The sequence below is a fragment of the Perognathus longimembris genome, unplaced genomic scaffold (genome assembly GCF_023159225.1).
Source record: "Perognathus longimembris pacificus isolate PPM17 unplaced genomic scaffold, ASM2315922v1 HiC_scaffold_1262, whole genome shotgun sequence".
Lineage (NCBI taxonomy): Eukaryota > Metazoa > Chordata > Mammalia > Rodentia > Heteromyidae > Perognathus > Perognathus longimembris.
Window position 1 is genome coordinate 3,201 of NW_025956246.1, and position 20,992 is coordinate 24,192.

At 39.8% G+C, this 20,992-nt stretch overlaps 1 long non-coding RNA gene across 1 annotated transcript; it reads left to right on the forward strand.

Moving 5' to 3' along the window:
- Positions 1-5,588: 5,588 nt before the first annotated feature.
- On the forward strand, positions 5,589-14,913 carry LOC125344508. Its single transcript, XR_007209577.1, has 6 exons — positions 5,589-5,811; positions 7,587-7,717; positions 11,006-11,204; positions 12,868-12,933; positions 13,835-13,894; positions 14,200-14,913. It is a non-coding gene; the product is annotated as an uncharacterized LOC125344508 (long non-coding RNA).
- The last annotated feature ends 6,079 nt before the right edge of the window (positions 14,914-20,992 follow it).

Here is a 20,992-nt window from a genome sequence, read left to right on the forward strand (position 1 = left end):
TGGAAACTGGCCTTCATATCAGGTCAAGTAGCACTGATACAGGGTGTTAGTGCAGGGGGTAGAGCAAGTCACAGTTGGGTTAAGCAAGCCGCTTACAGAAGCAGAATTTTGCAGTCAGGCTGACCCATTACCAACTTTATTTTAACAATTGCCACCATGTTTTCCCATTACCACTAAGCAAGCTTCAGCGGGCTAAAACAATCCAGTACTCAGTCATAAGTAAACTAACCCAACAGTTTCCATGGCATTTCTACTGTTAGTATGGTTATTTCTATAGTCTATGACTAGGATGGTTTTTTTTTTTTTGGCCAGTCCTGGGCCTTGGACTCAGGGCCTGAGCACTGTCCCTGGCTTCTTCCCGCTCAAGGCTAGCACTCTGCCACTTGAGCCACAGTGCCACTTCTGGCCGTTTTCTGTATATGTGGTGCTGGGGAATCGAACCCAGGGCCTCGTGTATCCGAGGCAGGCGCTCTTGCCACTAGGCCATATCCGGTTTTTGACTGTCCATTACCAAGGTTGCTACTTAGGTACAGAGGGGAACAAGGGCTGTATTTTTAAGTGTCAAACGATAAAATAGTCTCATGGGTGGGGGTGCAGCCCTCTAGCATGGAGTCATCCCCAGGGTTTAGAAGCTGTTATAATTTTAGCAGTAAAACTTATATTAGGTCACGCGGGTTCTGAGGTCAGCCCTTACAATAGTTTTGATATGACAGACTCATGAGATTACTAGGAGGAGGAACCTAACTGAACAAACTAACTCTGGAAAATATTATGAATACATTAATTTTCTCCTAACTTATTAGAATAGAACAGTTTCTCCTCTTGGTTTACTTTGGGGCTTTATTGGTTGCTGCTCTGTTAGTCTTCCTATTCTAAGTGGCCTTCCCCCTTCGTTTTCAAATAAGTCATTGTCTTTCTAATTAGCACAGTTGTTTGTATCCAATTACTTGTCAGTATTCCTTCAACAGAAAATTACAAGCTCACTTGTGTTTTTTGGGACATTTCACCATCCGTGCAAAGATGTAGCACTTCTGCTGAAGGCACTGTCTATCTGTCTTCCCTGACTGTGATATTTGAATTCACAACTGAGAGTGCCCGGAGACAAAGTGCCCTTCAAAGTTATACAGGGAAAGACTGGGAATTTCAATTCTCAACAGTGTAAAAGGAATTCCTTGCTTTGTTTCTGTGAGGGGGGAGACGTCTTTGACGACAGAATTGGATACTGTGTGCCAATTGCCAAAAGGCTACTTTAGTTCTTTTTATCACCGGCTCTGCGATCTTCTCCATTGGAATTGCTGCTTTGTATTCCTCTAGCCAAAGTTTGATATCTTAAGGACGATAAACACAGTGCAAACAAGCACTTGCAAATATCTCAGTTGCATATTTATAATCTCTGACCTGCTTTACTGAATGCCAATAATCTAAGTTTATTATTCGTAGTTTAAACACCTACTTAAGGAGAATCATACGTTGTTTCACTGAACTTATGCATGATAAATTGTCTGCTATAACCACATACGATAATACAGAGATGATTTTACATAGATAGTAATACTTACATGAAGAATCCTCTAAGTAGAGCCCTACCAGAGGGCAGCAGTGACAACTGTGAAGCCAGACATCCCTGACAATCACTTGTCTCCTCCCAACAGTGTTGGAATTAACTTGCCAAGAATGAGTGTGTGTGTGTGTGTGTGTGTGTGTGTGTGTGTGTGTGATTATTTAGAATAAAGTTACAATTTTACATGTTATACAGTTGGCATTCTTTAACCAATGTGTATTTCAAGATACTGTTTCAGGGAACTTAAGCTTGGTCTTAAGACTAATTTTAAAAATTAGTCTTTGCACATTTTTTGTTAAAGCCATAAGTCCTTTGGGTCCAACTCAGGGAAAGATGGATTCCTGGATGTTTGCCTTTTGCAGATATGAAAGAAAGATTAAGAGACTGGAGGATGAAAATTGTAAGCTTCATCTAAGACTTCATCTGTGTCAATCATCGTCTGAAACTTTTACTACCAGTAATATCTTAAACAACCCTACTGAAAGAAATTCTCAGAGTTTTCTGGGACCTCAGACGCATTTTTCAGCAAGAGAAGACTATGCAGTTTTGAGCCCAAGACTAAGATCTGCATTTGAGAAGGTGGACGCCTTCCTGAGAGAACTTTAGGTTAGTTACAGTATCTTTTGCATTTTGGATTTCAGGCTTCGGATACATTCTGTCTTTGATTTGATGAATTATTGAGAAGTACAGTTGACATATTTGTGCCATACAAATATGACAAAATCTGTTTTACAAAGCAGCACAAGTCAACAAATGTGTCCCATTTCAAGTGATGTTCATTTGCTAATAATTCGATTTGATACACGTATTTAAACTGAAAATGTTTCAACTATCTTTAAAAAGTATTATTAAATGAGATATTATAGAATAAATGTGACTTTCTATAAAGAAAGTTATCATGTGTTACCATATCATACCAGAACAAGAAAAGTAAGTTCATACACACACACACACACACACACACACACACACACACACACAGAGTTTTCTGTTCTTGGTGCATTAAAAAAGTTTTGGAGGCAATACTTGAAAAATAAAGTTGACTACAACTAAAACAAGCTTTAAATTAAAATGTTATTTGAAAAGCCCCGTTCATTATAGGAATTATTTGTTTTGCTATCATCGTCTTACTGTGTCCTTGCCTAATAGAATAGCCTAACATATGGATTAAGATTGGTATGTGAATTTCTTAACAACAGTTTGCTATAGAACAATCAGTTCCTTGACTAAAGTAACTCTATGAATATTATCTGAATATGTGTTTTTTCTTTAATCACATGCATATATCTAAATACATAAATCATTGTTCTACATTCACTTACTCATCCATTAACTTACGTAGCAATTTGCTTCTTTAGACAGCATCTCACTAGCGAGACCAGATGTTTAGGATGAAATATCCCTTCATGCTCGGCCTTGTCAGTGCTATGATAGCAGGCTGCTACGCCAAGTGCCTTACGTTTACTCAGATGGTAGTTTGAGCCAAATTTTGAAGAAAAAAAAATGCCTAAGTTACATACCTATGCGAGAATTCTAAAGTGATCTGTTCCTGCCACTGCCATCTGATCATGTGTTTATGAGACACTTAACGTTTCTGTTTTCTTTTTCCATTTCCCATATCGTGGCTACCTAGGTCTGGCCATTTTGGAGGACAAATTATAGTTGTAAGATCAGATGTAAGTATTTCCCCAAAAATATAATTTGGTAAGTTATTTTAAGTCAATAGTGCAAACTTTATTATTTCTATAAAATGTACCCACTCATCTGCTTTGTGCTATTAATTTCATTTTTACCTGAAAAGAAGCTCCATTAGGTCTTTTCTTTTTTGCTGGTCCTGAGGCTTTGATTCAGGGCCTGAGCGTTGGATGCAAGCTTTGTGCTCAAGGCTAGAGGTACAGCAACTCCGGCTCTCACTCTCCAGCATCCTTGATGATGAATAGGAGACAAGAACCACACAGGGACTTTGCTCCCTTGGCTGCCTTTGAACCTCAGGCCTCAGCTCTCAGCCTCCTGAGTAGCTCGCATCCCAGGCAGAAACTACCTGGACACTGTGTTCTCTTTGTTCTCGGTTGCTGTCCTGTTCTGGAAGGAGATAAATGACAGGTTGGTGATGGACTTATTTTGTGAGTCTCCGTGGAACAGTGCAGGGATATGGCTTAATGACAGGGCGACCATAGGTAAAGATTTGAAAAATAACGTGGGGACACTAACTGTGGAAATCATAATTAATCTCAAAACTGAAAGAAAGTAAAATGTGCAATTTGTTCAGTCAGATGGAGGCTAAAGTACTTTGCTTCTGGGGGTAGGAGCTACCCAAACCCTGATCTATAGAGGGGTTAGAGTTCCTGAAGTCCTTTCCTTCCTTACCTGTGAGTTCTTACCAGCAGATCATTACCTTTTAGATCTCTAGAGGATATAGTCTTACTTCCCCATTTATATTTATTTCGATAGGCCTTAATGGAGACGAAAACTTTTTAATAAGTGAGATACAGCATAGTTAGCAACGTAGAAAAAAAGACTTCATGTATGGTTTTATATACTTAGTTATAAGTAACAATTTATTAAACTTATAAACAGCTCTTTAAATAAAATTCTGCTTAGTTAAGACTTAGCTTTTTGAAGCCTGGTATAGAGCTCAGGCCCTGAGTTCAAATCCCAGGACTGGCCAAAAAAAAAAAAAGTTAGTTTGGAGCTGGGAAAATGGCAAAGAAAAAGCGCGCCAGATTTAGCCTTTTTAAGTTTCGGTAGAACTTGACAGTATCAATAGTACACAAGCAATTACCTTGATAAGTAATATTTTTCTTTCAAATACTTTCATTGCTGCAGAGAATAGATAGCTTGCTCTGACTCTGTGTGTTAATCTTTATCTTTGACAAACCTTTTAAATAAGCTTAAATTACTGTTAACCTAACCAGAGACCAAACATCCCATTTTTTTGAAGAAATGTTTATATTTAACCAACTTTTTAAGGTGAAATGCTTGGATTTTTTTTTTGTTGTTGTTGTTTTTTTTTTTGGCCAGTCCTGGGCCTTGGACTCCGGGCCTGAGCACTGTCCCTGGCTTCTTCCCGCTCAAGGCTAGCACTCTGCCACTTGAGCCACAGCGCCGCTTCTGGCCGTTTTCTGTATATGTGGTGCTGGGGAATCGAACCTAGGGCCTCGTGTATCCGAGGCAGGCACTCTTGCCACTAGGCTATATCCCCAGCCCAAAATGCTTGGTTTTTAGTGTTTATTTTAAGGTTAAATTAGACTGCTTCTGTGGTATCTTTAGAATTTAGAATGACACGTATACTGGCTAATTTGACTGATGATTTAAGGTTTGCTACAATGAGTATTTAAAATTTTTACTTTTTAGATATTTTGCAGCAAATCTTAGATTGAACTTTTAAAATCTTTGCACTATATTTAAAGCCAAGAGCTCATAATTAGATTTTATTTGAGCACTTAGGAGATTTTATTTAACCTCTTTTAACAATCTCAAAGGTCTGAAATTCAGTATCCATGTAGAAGACATTCCTGGATAAGTCTTGATAACATAACCAACATTTTGAACACAACGTTGTTCTTAAACAAAATGAAGTCGCTGCGAACAAAACCAATCTTAACTTGTGCATGCCATCCTGATTAACCCCATGTGTTCAGAATCTGAACGTTACCAGTAACCAAGTCGCCTTGGTTGTTTACTGCTTTTTTTCCCCTTATTTGGGTTTAACGTGATTGAGATAATATGACCAACCCTTGACAGTTAGAGTAGCTTTTATGCACTAAAGACAACAAATCATTATTTGATGTGTATACACATAAGTACAATAAGTTTTAGATATTATAAGCATGCACAAAAATTGTGCTAAAAACAAATGGATAAATTCAAGTTGGCCCTAAGTTATTTCCTAGAATTCCTGTAGCAAGGGAAATATTTTTGCCCACAGTTTGATGACCTGGACTCTGGTGTCCCGGTCACACTCCTGATTCCCCCTTTTTGCTTCCTCGCGCTCGTTCTCCTGGTGGGAAGAGCCAGGGATCCCAAACCCCAGCAGCACAAAGCAGCTACCCGGAGGCCCGCAAGAGGCAACGCACCATCCCAGCCGTGACTGTCTAGACCCTCAACCAGGACAAGACAGGGATCTCAGGGAGAACCAGTGGATGCCACGCCACCCAGGCAATGCTAGAGGGAGGACCGCAGTGAAGACCGCAAGAGAGGAAGCCAGCTCAGCCTCTGGAGGAAACACGCAGGTGCCGTTCTCCATGCAGGTGAGTGAAATGAATTGGCGGAAAATCCCCAGGCGCGCTCTCTGTCATCTCATCAACTTCAACCCCAGAAGAGCCATCCTGCCCAGGACAGTGGGGGTGGGTGTGTTGACTCACAAGAGGTGTTGAAGCAGAGATGGGATTGATCCACGTGTCACGGAGCCCTGAAAGACTGGCTGGAAGCACCTGGCTGTGGTTGGCCCTCCATCACACACATGAAATAAAGACGCGGGAAAAGCGCACACTGGGGACATCTTTCCGTTTAAACCTTCCCACTGGGGAGCTTGCAGAGCAGTTAGTGCATTTCCTGGGCAGGGCACAAGATCAGGCCTGAGGACCAGTGGACTAGAACTGAAGACCCAGAAATGAACCCACCGACCCGCGGCCACCTAATTTTTGGTAAGGGAGCCAAAAAAAAAAAAAAAAAAAAAAGAAAGAAAGGAAAAAGGATGGAAGAAAGATAGGTTCATCCACAAATGGTGCTGGCAAAATTGCGAATCCAGACAGACACCATTGACAGCCACTCCTGCCCTGACTTTTTTTGAATGATTTGCTAGAGAGGAATATTGTTCTAAATATATAAATAAACATCTGTAGGATAAATTTATTATGGTATACGAGAAGTTCTCTGATTAGTAACACTTAGAAACATGAAATATCTGTTTTCCTAGGAAAGAGTTCATTTTCATCAGTATTATGCATTAATTTTTATATCAGAATACCTACATTCACTAGAAAATTGATTTGTTTAAGACTTGTTGGCAAACATCTAGACTACTAGGAAAACCCTAAATATTGTGTTGTACAAATTTTTAAATGTTTCTAATATTTGCCTGATGTCATGTATTTAATGGGAAAATATTGAATTTGTCATTCTATGAGGTACCATATAACTAGAGGACTAAAATAAGAATGGGTCAGATATGAGGGCATTGATTGGTGTGAGAATATTTATGTCATATGCATAATATGTAGTGTGCAATCTCCAACAGCAAAAACTAGGTTCACATCATTCAGATGAAATGCAGTTGATAAGATAATAAATTTAAGCTGCAGCAGCATGTTAATATATTTTAAATTGTGAACCACTGAGGCAGAAATGATGGGAAACAATATAATTACTTTAGACATGCTCATGGACATGGGATGTTGACTCTATAAGACAAAATCTTCACAAAATTGATCTTCAAGGACACCTACAAATAGCCATGCAGAGCCTTCTCATAGGCTTGAGATTTACGAAAAGGTCCAGACCATAAAGCTATAGAAGTCAAAGTGGAATCATACTAACGAAATGTAGCTACTTGTCTCAAAAGCATAATGTGCAGTGAGACAGTGAGGTGGCTGGGAAGTAAAAGTAAATAGAAGTTAGCCTAATATTCTGAAGGAATTTGATTCACTGATACTTATAAAAGACTAGTCTACTGCTGTTGAATTCCTTCATCATAGTTCAGTTTCATGTGCATATTTTTCTCATATTTAGACATATAGCTAATTAGTTGTCAGTTTGTAGCTCAACAGCTGATCTTGACTATGATCTTGCTACCAGCAGAGAGTGTGCAGAACCAGGCTGTCCTCAACTGATATAACAAAATAATTACATGATAATGGGAAGGTATATAATTTCCAAAGCCATGAAACTATAAATCTCTGGTCAGGTTTGGGGAGTGTGAGGAAGGCAGAACCGGCAGGTCCCACCCTGGACGCCTTGTGAGGATGTAATGGGCTAAGAGCTGCTTGTGGTCTTTTAATCTCCACGTCACCATCTTCCTCCCTAGATGTTGCTGTTCTGAGTGAATCCTCACGCTGAAAGCTGGATATCTCAAAGAATGTATGCATGGTGACAGCAAATGGGAGCCAGATGATTTCTTTTCATTGCTAAATGACTTTCCTAAATACCAGAGTTCAGGTATTCTTAATTGTATTTTGTGTTGTATGTTCAGTACGATTATTTTTTCCTTCTTTATTGTCAACGTGAATTACAGAGTAGTTACAGTTTCATACATAAGGCAGTGAGTACATTTCTTGTTCAACTTGCTACCTCCTCCCTCATTTTTCCCCCGCCTTCCCCTCCCCCTTCCCCTCACCCCTCATGAGTTGTACAGTTAGTTTACACCGAATGGTTTTGTAAGTATTCCTTTTGGAGTCGTTTGTCTTTTTATCCTTTGTCTCTCAATTTTGATATTTCTTTTCCCTTCCCTAGTTCTAATACCAGTATATACAGTATGCACGGTACTCAGATGAGATAGAGCAATAGTGGGGGTACAACTAAAGGAAGGGAATACGAGAGGAAAAAAAAAGGTTACGGTTTCACATGGCATGTTGAAAATAATTACAACAACGATATAACACTTGTTTCCATAATGTGGAGTTCATTTGTCACTTAGCATCATCTTATGTGTTCATATGGTCATAACTACTGAGCTACTGTGATCTCTCTTATGACTAACCTGAACATGTGCTAATTATTCCCTGTGAGGGAGACCGCAGAGTCCATGTTTCTTTGGTTCTGGCTCACTTCATTTAGTCTAATTTTTTCCAAGTCCTTCCATTTCCTTACGAATGGGCAATGTCATTCTTTCTGATAGAGGCATAAAATCCCATTGTGTATATGTACCACATTTTCCTGATCCACTCTTCTACTGAGGGGCATCTGGGTTGGTTCCATATTGTAGCAATGACAAATTGTGCTGCGACGAACATTGTTCTGCTGGTGGCTTTGGTGTGGTCTTGCTTGTGGTCTTCTGGGTAGATGCCCAACAGTGGGGTTGCTGGGTCATAGGGGAGCTCTAGGTTTAGCCTTCTGAGGAATCTCCATACAGCTTTCCAGAGTGGTTGAACCAGCTTACATTCCCACCACCAACACTGTAGTAGGGTTCCCTTTTGGCCACATCCCCTGCAGCATTGGGTATTATTAGTTTTGCTGATAATGGACATTCTTACTGGTGTTAGGTAGAATCTCCGTATTGTTTTGAGTAGCATTTCTTTTAAAGCCAGTGATGTAGAGCACTTCTTCATGTGTCTCTTGGCCATTCTCATTTCCTCCTCAGAGAAGTCTCTCTTTAGGTCTTTGGCCCATTTGTTGAGGGGGCTTTTGGTTCTTTGAGGATTTGTTTTGGAGGAATTTATTTTTTTGACTTCTACATATAGTTTGGATATGAGGCCTTTTACTATTGTATCCCTGGTAAAGATCTTCTCCCAATGTGTGGACGTTCTATTTATCTTGGCAGCTATGTCCTTTGCCCTGAAGAAGCTCTGCAGTTTCATGCAGTCCCATTTGTCCTACTTTTCTTTGATATGTTGCAATTCTGGGCCTTTAGTAAGGAAGTTTCATCCTGTGCCAAGGAGCCCAAGTGTTTCTCCTATTCCTCCTTGCAATGTTATTAGGGTATCTGATTTTACTTCAAGGTCTTTGATCCATTTAGAATTCATTTTGGTGCAGGGTGTTATGTAAGGATCTAGTTTTAGTTTATTACAGGTGTTGAGCTGGCTTTTCTATTACCATTTGTTGAAGAGGCTATCTTTCTTCCATCCTGTTTTTAGCTACTTTATCAGAGATTATGTAGCCGTGGTCTGCTTGTTCATTTCTGGGTCTTCAGTTTTATTGCATTGGTCCTCAGGCCTGTTCTTGTGCCAATACCAGACAGTTTTTATTTCTATAGCTTTGTAATACAACTTGAAGTTTGGTGTTGTAATTCCTTCAGCACTGTTCTTTTGACTTAGGATAGCTTTTGGTATTTGGTGTCGTTTATTGTTCCATAGAAATTTCTGGATTGCTTCCTCTATTTCATTAAAGAATAGTGTTGGGATATTGATGGGTACTGCATTGAATTTGTAGATAGCCTTTGACAATATTGCCATTTTCACAAGGTTAATCCTCCCAACCCAGAAGCATGTGAGGTTTTTCCATTTCCTTAGTTTTGCTTTAATTTCCTTTTTCAGGTTTTTAAAGTTTTCATCATAGAGGTCTCTGACTTCTTTGGCTAAGGTATTTGCTAAGTATTTTATGGTTTTTGAGGCTATTGCCAAAGGAGTTGCTTTCCTGATTTCAGCCTTGCTCTTCAGGTCGTTGACATGGAGAAAAGCCATTGATTTTTGAGAATTTATTTTGTATCCTGCTACATGGCCAAAGTGTTGGGTCACCTCAAGTAATCTGGAAGTAGAGTCTATTGGGTTCTTAAGATACAGGGTCTTGTCATCTGCAAAGAGAGCGAGTTTGACTTCATCTTTTTCTATTTGGATCCCCTTTATGTCTTCCTCTTGCCTTATTGCTCTGGCTAGGCATTCCAGTACTATGTTGAAAAGGAGAGGAGAGAGCAGACAACCTTTTTGTGCTCCTCATTTTAAAGGAAATGGCTTTCACTTTCACCATTAAGTATAATGCTTGCTGTGGGTTTGTCATAGACAGACTTCATTTTTTTTTTCAAATTTTTATTATCAAGTTGATGTACAGAGAAGTTACAGTTTCATACGTTTGGCATTGGATACATTTCTTGTACTGTTTGTTACCTTGTCCCTCATACCCCCCTTCTCCTCCTCCTTTTCCTCCCCCCCACCAGGTGTTCAGTTCACTTATACCAAACAGTTTTGCAAGTATTGCTTTTGTAGTTGTTTGTCTTTTTTTACACTGTGATGGACAGACTTTATTATAGTCAGAAATGTTCCCTGGAATCCTAGTTTCTCCAAAGCTTTCATCATAAATGGGTGCTGGATTTTATCAAACACTTTTTCCACATCCAGAGACATAATCATGTGATTCTTGATTTTGCTCCTCAGTATGGTGATTTAACATATGTTTTGCATGGTAAAATGGCTAGTAGTGACAACCAAATTAATACACCAATCTTCTGACACAGTCATACTTGAAAAACAGGCATTTCTAAACATTTTCTGAATAATTGTCTTAGTAATGACCTATCATAAGCAAGGGAAACCTATTAACCCAGAAATCATTGAAAGCCACTTCTGTCCTCCTTACTTTTGGGGGGGGGGGTGACTTTCTAGAGTGGTATCTTCCTGTAAATATATGTGTACTTCTATAGGATGAAATTGTTTGAAACAGAAATTTTCTTACAAATACTGATGGTAAAAATAAAATTTAAAAGAAATTAAATTTTATTTTATAGGTATTTGTTAAATAGTCCTACTTTGTTAATATAAAGGAATGATTTGGCATTTGCTTTTTGGATTTTCACAGGTCCACTAAGAGACTGGAAGAGGACAAGAGGAATCCTCATTTCCAGAGCCAGTAGAGCAGAGTCTGTCCAACATTTTTGCCCTAGTGTTGGAAATCATACTTCCTGTGAACTCAAAAAGTTTTCTTCCAAGAGAAGAGGTGGTAACCTAGGCTCATACACACAATCTTCCACTAGAGCCGGGAGGACTGTGCACTGCAGGTTAGTTATGTTCACTTTGAGTCTCATGTCTGCTAGATTTCTTGATATTGACTTGCGCAACTATTGAGAACTAAAATAGATTTTGCATGTCAAGTAAAGATCAAAATAATCTGTGCTTAGCTAACAGCAACAAGGCTTTGTCAAATACCAGATAGCTGCTGTTGTGTGGTTTTATGTCTCCTTGTTTGAATCAGTTCTGAGAAGCGTGAGAGAGAAGGGTCTTGTTTCAGTCTCCCTGAAGGAGATAACCTTTTCTGTCAGCACCATTTATGAAGAGGCTGTTTTTTCTCAAGGCTTTGTTTTTATCTCCACTGTCAAAAACGATACAGCTGAAGCTGTGTGCTTTATTAATTTTTTATAGAGTGTCATTGGTCTTTGGGTCTCGTTTGTAGGATTTTTATTTGCAAGTAGCACACTTGTTTGGTTATTATATCTTTGGAGCCTAGTATTATGATACATCCACAATTGCATTTGTTGTTCAGAGACTTTAATTCTCTTCCATGAATTTTTGGAATGGCTTTTTATTTCTATATAGAATGGCATTGGGGTTTTGATGAGTATTTGTAAAAATAAGTAAGTTGCAATGCTTGGCAATATTGTCATTTTCATGATTGAATGATGCCATTCCACGGTCTTGGAAGATCTCTCCATCCCTTGATGTCTTCTTCTATTTCTTAAGTCATTATTTAATAGACTTCACTATTGATGTCTTTTAATCCCTTTGTTAAGCTTATTTATGGGTGTCTAATTGTTTTGGAAGTTATTGCTATTCTCAATTTCTTTTTCAACCTATTCATTATTGGACTATAGAAAGATTAGTGAGTTTTGAATATTGAATTCTCTATCCAGCTGTATTTCCAAAGATGTTGATCAAACTAACAAGTATTTTGGTATTGTCATTAGGATCTGCTAAGTAGAGAATGGAAAGTTTCTTTTGAGCAAAAGATTCATTAACTTGAAATAAGTGATTAAATATTTAGGAAAAAGGTGGATACAGGGCACATTTCATCCAAGTACAATATATGCATGGACGAAATACCATGGTGAAACCCTTCTGATAAGTAGAGTACACTTTTAAGAAGTGACTGACTGAACTATAAAATCTTGTCCAGCGTGTGGAGATGGTAAGAGAAAAGAGAGTGAATGGAGAATATAAGCAATGGTAAGGTTGATCAAAATATGTTACATACGTGTATAAAAACTTAAATAGGAAATGCATTAAATTTAGTTTAGGAAGCAATTGTGAAGGATGCAGGAAAAATGAATAAGGTACATTATAGGCATATATGAAGTGAAAGATAAGTGAAACAGCCTTTACAAGTAATTGATGTTAAAACTGTGCGGGGAAAGAAAGCAGTTTTGGTGAAAACCATTGACTTGCATTGAAAATGCATTGAATATATAATATAGGTTGTATTGTGTATACATTAGTGAATACTCGGAGCATAATTAGTATAGAAGTATTCATTTTAATGTTAAGCAGATTAAATAGCATTATATAGGGATACTTTTTACATAAAGTGAATGTAGATTAATTTTACATGGGTGACATTTTCACAACTTTCTTCAAACTGTCTTAGTCTCTACATCCTCATGTAAGCTCAGATTTCATAAGGTGTAAGTCATTTCCAGGATGATATCTCTTTTTGAATTCAAATAATAGATGTCATATGTGGCTTATTTCAAGATATGTATGAAGGAAGAATTATAACTCGTGGACTACAAGGAGGTATGTTGCCAAACTTTATAAATTAATTTAGGTCTGTTGATATTCTGAGACAAAGCAATTAGCACCCCTTCTTTTTATTTGGCCAACAGACCTACAACATATAATTAAAATTCAAATGGAAGGGATAAAAACCAACACCCCTCATGTAGAATAACTTCCCATGTGTCTTTCGTCACTGTAGTAACTATCAAGGTTCATGTGCATTTTCTTTTGTGACTCACCACTTTCTTCACTTGTCATCTCTTGAAACTATCAGACTATTAGCAAAGAAAGGCATCCTCCACTTCTTAGTTAAATGTCTCCAAATATAAGTGTTTACCTTTTTTGTGTGTTTTATATTCATTTATTTCTATTTTTTTATTCTTATGGCCAGTCCTGGGCCTTGGACTCAGGGCCTGAGCACTGTCCCTGGCTTCTTTTTGCTCAAGGCTAGCACTCTGCCACTTGAGCCACAGCGCCACTTCTGGCCATTTTCTGTATATGTGGTGCTGGGGAATTGAACCCAGGGCTTCATGTATTTGAGGCAAGTACTCTTGCCACTAGGCCATATCCAGAGCCCCGTGTTTATCTTTTGCACTCATGAAATTTCCAACTTCCTTGGTATGAAAGGCAAATATTCAAATTAAGTTTATGCACATCAACTTATTCAGCCTTGGTGCTTTCTACTTACCCTTCATTGCTGTAACTCTAGTCAGTGTGAACTACTTACAATGTCTAGCAATTTGTATGGATTACATCCCTCCTTATCAAAGTTCAGTTATTAATGTAATAACTACAACAAAATGCATTCACATTGACACAAAACTGAGAAATACATCCCATCCTTGTGCTCAAGTACCTTTATACTTGTTATGGTAAGTATAGTTCTGCCTGGAAATCACCCATTGATCTCATTTTCCAGAAGCAAGGAAGAGATTGATGAAGAATGGAGTATATCGTGATCTTGAATTTCAGTGCTTGTGTAAGTGGTTGAATAAATAGTTGCTGAGTTAATGAATAAATCCAAATATATAGAAACTTCACAGTTAGCCACATAATAATTAGTCACCAATATGGTTTAATTACATTTGAATATCATTTTGTATTGTAGTTCTCTCTCTCCTTCTGCCATACACATAACTGACCATACCCAATGCCCATAATTGTATTCTTATTAACATTTATATAATCCTCCATAAGTTTACTAACACATGCTTACTTAACTAAAAGTCTTTGAGATAAAGACTATAATGCTTTCATGTTTTGTTTTGTGTTCACCTAATATAGATTTGAGTCTGGGTCTGCTAGAACTTCTGCTCTATGATGTACTATTGAAGTCGAGATTCACATGTGGCAACTGATGATTACATGGCATTTTTAAGGAGAATGTATAAATTAGGTTCATAAAAGAAAATTTATCTTATAACAGAAATCTTAAAAGATAATGTTATTTCTGAATGTTATTGGAATTATTCTTAGTAGATGAAAGATATAAAATGTTGTAAAAATAATATTTCTAATAATATGTTGCAATGAAAAGTTTTATACTATTTTGAACTGCTTCAAAACAAATCTTCAGGTAGATGTTCTATGCAAAAATGATTACTTGTTCTGTCAAAATGCCCATTGTTTAAGTCGAACCTGAACCACAAAGTTGACATTAATGCTTTAGTGGAATTAAATATCAATTCTGTGATAACAAAGATGTATTTTCCTTTTTGTTTCATTTGATATATATTAAAAATTAGTTATGTATTCACTTAGTGAAGAATTCATCTACTTAGAGCTAGGATGGCACTCTGCTCTGTGCATTTTCCTGCTTCAGTCTGCTGAGTAGCAGGGATTCAAGGTGTGAACTACAACACCAGGCTAAACTTCAAGTTTTGAACTAATATTTGGGGGTTTTAAAAATTATCTTCAAGTTTAGGAGATGCAGATACTATCTTGATCATCATAGAAGACATGTTAAGTTGAATCACCTCTTCAAAATTCTGTCCCCACTTACCCAGGAGGAACTGTCTAATAAGATTTCTGTGTTCCACTTTCATGTGTATACATTGAATATGAATGTATTTGCTCATTATTTCTTTTCACTTTTTTGGGTCAGTCCTCATTTTAGCTTCCAACTCTTGCACCCTTCCTGTCAAAACATGTTTCAGGTATTGATACTCATGTTGCCTAACTGGTAATTATTCAAAAGGATTAGACCATGGAATCTCATTCTTGTGAAGACTTTAGTAAGATTCAACATACAATATATTTTTTAAGTACATCCCTTTCTCTACAAATATCATTCTGCCTGACAGATGAGTAAAATTGTGTGTGTGTGTGTGTGTGTGTGTGTGTGTGTATGTGACATTTTGTTGATCCATTCATCCATGAAGCACATCTGGGTTTATTTCCATAGCTTATTTCTGTTGAATAGTGCATCAGTGAACATGGTTGTGTAAGTAGCCTTGCTGTATCCTGATTTGTAGTCTTTGGGGTAGTATTCCTGGATCATGGAGACATCCTATGTTTAGGTTTTTGAGGAATCTCCAAATGTTCCACAATAGTTGAACAAGTGTATATACCAGCAGTAGGTTATGGTTAGTTATCTCTCACACCTGTGCCAGGACATGTTGGTAATATCTCGGTGATGGCCACTCTAACTGGAATGAGATGGATTCTCAATGTTGGTTGAATTTGGATTCTTTTATGGCCAGGGATATTGGGCATTTCTTCATGTGTCGATTGGCCATTTTTATTTCTTCCTTTGAGATGTCTCTTTACCTCATAGGCCCATGTATTCATTGAGTATTGATTCTGACAAGGTTTTGTTTCTTGAGTTCTCTGTATTATTCTGGATATTAAGCCATTGTCCAGCATTGACCTGGCAAATGTTGTCCATTCTGTAGGCTGTCTCATGAGGTTACTAGCGGCCTCCTTTTCTGTGCAGGGGAATTTTAGGGGATGGAGGAAGAGGGCAGAGGGACAGCCAGGCACTAACTGAGCTCTCTCCAAGCAAAAGTCCACAACTAGAGAACCACATCCAGGGAGCCAAACCAGTGCAGAGATGCAGGGCAGAGAGAAAGCCTGCTTAAGAAGACGGATTTGAGCCCAGGGCGCTCCAGAGGCGGTGACAGCAGTAATGCAGCCAGAGCAGGAGGCAAAACCAAGATATGAGCAATGGGAGAGAGGGATGGAGGGAAGGGGAGAGGGAGGGAGGGAGGGAAGGAGAGAGGGGAGAGAGTACTCACTTTCCATTCACCTCCAGTGCATGTGGAAACCTGGCTGCAAGCAAACAGACAGACACAAGTCGCAGATGGACCAAAAACCCAAGGGAAATCGTGAGTTCACTGGGTTAGACCCCCTCAGTCTCCCTCCCAGAGCAGCCTTTGGAAGGCAGCCCTTCCCCACCTCTGGAGATGGAGATGGCGCCCACCAACCCTGCCAGAGCAGCCAGCAGGAAACCTGAGGCTGAGTCAGCAGCGCCCATTTTCAACCCAGTAAAGAAATCTGAGGAGGAAAAGCTGTGCCCAAGGCAGGATGGGCTCCCCCAGGGCAGGATGTGCTCCCCCTGGGCAGGATGGGCTCCCCCTGGGCAGGATGAACTCCCCCAGGTCAGTACGGGCTCCACCAGGGCAGGATGGCCTCCCCCAGGACAGGACGGGCTCCCCCAGGGCAGGAGTGCTCCCCCAGGGCAGGAGGGTCTCCCCCAGGGCAGGATGGGCTCCCCCAGAGCAGGATGGGCTCCCCCAGGGCAGGATGGGCTCCCCCAATGCAGGAGTTCTCCCTTCCTGAGGTAAGGGCAGATAGAAGCAGCCCTGCCCCTCTGCAGAAGCTACTGGTTCCAGACAGGCCTCAGCCCCCCTGCCCTCCACACACACCCCACATCCCAGCTCCACTAGGCCACAGGAAGGCTGACACCCCAAGACAGCCCTACAGGCTCCAGCAAGAGGCTGCTTAGTGCACACAGGGGAACCTGTCCAAGCTCTCCCAAATCAATGGAAAGAGTCTCTTTTCTAATGATAGGTTTTTAATGTCTGCATGTTTCATTACTTTTATTTTCTCGTTTTCCTTACTTTTATTAACTTCACTTTTTTCTACTTCATCACTAGATACACAGCCAACCGTGTTTGCTCAGCCTCCTCCTTCCCTGTGTACATTCCTTCCTAACTCCGACTCGGTTGCTCTGGTGAAGCCCAGTGTGGCCACATCGAGCTTCTGCTGCTCACAGAGTCTCAGGAACTTTTCAGCTCAGGCTGGCCTGGAACCGTGGTCCTCCCGAATTCACGCCCACTGTGAGGATGATGAACCACGGGAGCAGCCCAGATGGTGGGTGATAAGGAGTCTGCTGTGTCCGCCTGGGTTGGCATCAACTTTAATCAGGCAGATCTCAGACGCCTATGGAGCTACCAGAATTTCTTCCTCAGTGAACAGGAAAGCTTACGTTATTAGAAAATTATATGGAATAAAGTCAGTTTAAAATACTGTAAAATCGAGACCATCCTTCCCCAAAATATGCTCTATTGAGTTATCAAATTCCTGTCTACAAATTTTGTAACACATTCATATTTTATAAACCTGGAATTAGAGTAAGCAACCTTTGATTTCCACCCAAAAATACTTCAAAGACCAGATTGAAGGCATTTGTTTATGAGATGAAAAATAATTCTATAGTTGGGTTTTTTTTTGCATAAAGTTTGTGATCTATTTCCTTAACAAGATACACTTATACTTTGGTTAGAGTGATGGCAATATTTAAAATACAACATGAAAATGCATGCTGTAATTTTTTGATAGCAATAAAAATTTTAATTCTGGTTGTAATTCTGGTTGTTTAAATTTTTTCTTCTAAAATTTTTTGGGCTGCTTGGGTTGCTTGATCCTGGAGGATCACAGTTCAAAGTTGGTCCAGGAAGGAAAGTCTCCAATTAACTACCAGAAAACTAGAAGTGGCGCCATGGGTCAAGGTGCTAGAGCCCTGGCAAAAGAGCTCAAGGACAGCTTCCAGGCCTGGAATGTAAGCCCTGACCCAGGAGAGGAAAGGAGGGAGGGAGGGAGGGAGGGAGAGAGAAAGAGAGAGAGAGAAAGAGAGAGAGAGAGAGGGAGAGCTGTATACATGATCACTCCAAAAGTGATACAAATTAAAATCAAAGTAACATTGTTGGTTTAATTTCATCAATACAGCATTGAAAACATGTAGAAAAATATAATTTGAATTATATACTTAGGCAAGAAAATAGATGATCCCTATGACCAAACGTTTTATCTTGTTTCAAGGACACCAAGTTTACATTAGTGACATAAAAAAATATATACTGTACACACTTGCCAAATTAAATCCACTTATCATGAATATGAATGAGATAAATTGAGCTTTGAGCCAAGGGCTCCTGTCTACCAGGCTGGCCCAGAAGCTGTTGCACGGCGTGGACTGCCTTGGAACTTGAAGGGTCCCCAGGGCCATGTGCCAAGTGCTGACAGGTGTGAGCCATCGCTCTCCACCCAACTTATGATGACGTGATCAGAGAAGAAAAGTACAATCCATTAATTTGACACACTTCATTTTCATAGTGATTCACAATGTTTAATAGCAAACAAAACTAATAGATATCAAGCTGTGACTTGGACTACTACTGTGGGTTCTCTACAAAACCCAGCTCAGAATGGGTTCCTTTGCGTTGCCAGTCATGAGCCTTGAACTCAGGGCCACAGGAGGGTTTCTCCAGCAATGGTGCACCCAGGCGTGAGCAAGCAGCGGGGTGGGTGGGGAGGATGACACTTGTCAACTGCCCTGGCACTCACGTGTGTTTGGTGGGGGGGGGGTGAGTGGAAACCCAGGAGAACCGCACACCCCAGAGACAGAGAGGAGAGGGCCCAGCCCCAGCAGAGGGGAGGGGGAGGGAGGCGCCTTCCTCTCTGCATGGGTTGTGGCACCATAGCCTGTCCCATATCAGTGATAGAGACTCTGATGGACGTTCTGTTTCCTGGGCTGCACTGGAAACACACTCTTCTCAGCTACAGACAGAATCAGCTGGAAGGAGGAGCACACACCACGGCTCTTAGTTGAGAATGAATTCCAAGCCAACTTTACCCCGACTCAGGCTTTGAAACAGGATCTCAGTGTCAGACTCCCTGGTGACAGGACTGCAGGCAGGAGCTATCAGAGCCTGCTTAGATGGGTCATTTGTAGCTAAGCAAACAGTGGTAAGATAACACTATTTACTTATTACATCATGAGTTCTGTATCTGTCTAAATAGGACACTCCTTCATGATCCCACTAAGTAATGCTTCGTTAAAAATATTAAGAATTTGAGGCTGAGGATATGGCCTAGTGGCAAGAGTGCCTGCCTCATATACATGAGGCCCTGGGTTTGAATCCCCAGCACCACATATACAGAAAATGGCCAGAAGGGGCGCTGTGGCTCAAGTGGCAGAGTGCTAGCCTTGAGCAAGAAGAAGCCAGGAACAGTGCTCAGGCCCTGAGTCCAGTCCCCTACTGGCCAGAGGACATGCATGAGAGGGAAAGGGGACCACACCAGGGGCAAATAGACCCCGGACCCACACGGAAGGAGGTATAGAGCTAGCCGGCATGTATGTTCCTATAAAACAAGGATAAGCAAACTCTGTTGTTGAAGTTACATTTAAAGTTCTAGGTGAATTTCCTTTGGCGGAGGCCACGTGGCTACTGTTTATGTTTCTGGTACCCTGGGTACTGTATATATGCCTACCTGATCTAGGGAAGGGAAAGAAAAACAGGGTATGGCATATCACAAGAAATGTACATACTGCCATATTATGTAAACTACTGTACCCCTTTGGCACAACACCGTGTCAAAAACTTTTTTAATTAATAAAAAAAGAAATGTGCAAACTGCACTATTATGTAACTGTTCCCCTTTTGCATGACAAAATTTAATTAATAAATAAAATTTTAAAAAAGAAAAAAAAGTAATAATAATAAAGGAAGAAGGGAGGAAGGAGAGGGACATGACCCAACTGATAGAGTGCTTGCCTAGTGAAGCAGAGACTTAAATCCAAACCTCAGTACTGAAAAAACTGGTAATAAATGAAACAGTTCTTTGTTGTCTGATTGTTCTTTGAAACTGAAGAATCCCTGAGCTAGTGTCGGTGGTTCCTGTGTGGGTTGTGAACAGTGGCTCCAACTCAGCTTCTCTCTTCTTTTTGTAGACATCACAATGTCACCTATAGATGAACTTCCACTCGACGTGGGGATTCAGTAGGCGTTCTTCATATCTCAGTTAAAACTTTGCTATGGCCAAGCTCTGGGGACTAACATCTGTCAATGTAGCTACCTACTGAGAAGGCTGAGAGCGGAGAGTTGCGGTTCAGGGCCAGCTGGGGCAGGACAAAGTTCATGGGATTCGTATGCCCAAGTAACCACCAAAAATGGAGGGTGAACTCCAGCTTAAGTGGTACAGCACCAGCCTTGTGCAAAGTAACTCAGGGACACCCCCCATGCCCGGAGATCTTGCCTTGAAAATACTTATTTTAATAAATACGTTAATGCATTTGTCAACTCGTGCTTCTGAATTTTGTCTACTAAGTAAAATTCTTGTTCATTTATGTAACAGCTCTTTGGCCCTCATACACAAGCAGAAGTTGTGAAGCATGATCTTATTATTGATGAAAATATAAAGAATTCACCTTACAACAAAGATCATATACAAATAGCTAACAGACTTGATCCACATTGGCTATACTCAAATGTTCTTTATGGCAGCAATACTCTTTCAGAGAAATTATTAAATATTTGTTCTTTACATCCCTCTCCAGTAGAATGTTCTGTGCTAAGAAGGATGTTGTGTGCTTCAAAATAGGACCTATGATCCACACATAGTGATTGAGAATCTACTTTTATATTTCACAGAAGATTAAAAGTTAGTTAACATGGGTAGTTCCTGGCTGTCATGTAGAAAAGCACATTCAAGAGTTGTGAATGGCCAATCAGTTGATACATAATTACTAGGAAGTTGTGTTTCAACTATGCAGAAACAACTTATCTATTTTCACTGTGATAGCAAATAGCTAGAATTTTTATTAGGGTTTAGAAATAATTATAACTATTATGAA